Raw genomic sequence first — 1,551 nt, forward strand, 5'->3', positions numbered from 1 at the left:
TGAGTAAGTTTATTTCATATTCCATCTATTAGAAATGCAATTATGGTTGAAATCAATAATAATAATAATTTTGATGATCAGTAGGCTTGTGAAATTAGAAATAGAGTATCTAGTGATATTTTATCAAGAAAATATAATACTACTGACTCAGCCAGAAGAAAACTGACACTCTGAAATAATTTAACCATACTATACAATAACCCGCCATGTTCTGATTATACACGCAATGATTGTGTTTTCCTATATTGCAACAAAATAAGTTATGAAGCCAATTTTGCCCAAAAATACCCCATACATTATACCCATTCGGTGCATACTGCCTTGCTCCGTATGGATAAAAGGCAAATTTGCAGCTTATGACATAACTTTGTTAATAACTAGCAACGTTTCTAGTAACTTATGCGTCGATTATAGCAGAGAGGGCGAACCGCTTGTTTTATGCTAAAAAAAAAAAAATATCAAGTACTCTCATAGAAGATATTAGTGTTTATGATAAAAAAACTTATTTCGTCAATGTCTCCTGATATTTTATGAATTGTTATACCTTTGATCACATGCGCGAAAAGCTTAATATTAAAGTATAGAAACTGATTGTGATATAGATTTATATCATTATGGTTTTTATACTTCCTTTGCCCTAATGTTCTTGAACTGAAATTCCGAGAGTTGGGAAGATTTAGAAAAGATGTAAGAGTAACAATATGGTACCTCAAGTATTGAGTATTATCCTGATTTTTTGCTGAGGTTAGAAAAAAAAAAAGTTTTGTTGTACTTCTACATACATCGTTATGGATAATAGCGTTATGTTTTGGTGGTGGACAAACTTAGATGGTTGCAAAAATAGTAAGAGCCTTTACCTTTTTGCGTTTTAACATAACTCTGTCTTCTCTTTAGTATTTATTCATCGTTCTTGTACTAATTCATCCTGCTCATCTGACGCGTGTGACATTTTATAAAATAGATAAATAAATCAGGTACAGAATTCTTCAAAAAGGCTGGATGCAGGATGCACTGAAATAAACTCGAAAGTTTAAATCAGAAGCAGAAAGTACTGAACGAATTACAACTGTCTGAAGTTGATGTTCCTGAAGGTGTGATTAGTTTTTTGCTAAATTTTCTGTTTTAGGACGAAAAACTCTAAATAAACTTATTGTAATGAATTAAAAGGAAAGAAACGATTATAAAATCGTGAAAAGAAAATTTATGAAACTAATCAATTTATGTCGAATGGATATCGAGAAGTTGTTTGTTTTCATTTTGTTAAATGAATCCACACAATCATACTTGAGATGAAACGGGTCTTGTATTTATCTATCTTACTGGATAGCTTTATGACCTCGGACCTTCATTGACTCAAGGCCCAGTGGGATCATCTTAACATAAAAGTGAAAATTGAAAAAATGCTTACCAGAAGATTAGCGTCCAAATGGGAACGGATTCTTTAACAAATGACCGCAAATTGGGCCGCACCTGGGCACAGGGATCTCCAAAGTCTAGATATACCTATAGGCTGTGGGAATCTCTACTGGGGGGAACGGCGCTGGGTACGGT

General features: G+C 33.2%; 1 protein-coding gene across 1 annotated transcript in view; it reads right to left on the minus strand.

Annotated features, from left to right (window-relative positions):
• LOC135218166 (protein fem-1 homolog C-like) overlaps positions 1-1,551 on the minus strand; it is an 81,634-nt gene that overhangs the window by 57,053 nt on the left and 23,030 nt on the right. The gene's annotated exons all lie outside the window — the stretch shown is intronic.

This window comes from Macrobrachium nipponense, chromosome 9 (assembly GCF_015104395.2).
Source record: "Macrobrachium nipponense isolate FS-2020 chromosome 9, ASM1510439v2, whole genome shotgun sequence".
NCBI classification, from domain to species: Eukaryota; Metazoa; Arthropoda; class Malacostraca; order Decapoda; family Palaemonidae; genus Macrobrachium; species Macrobrachium nipponense.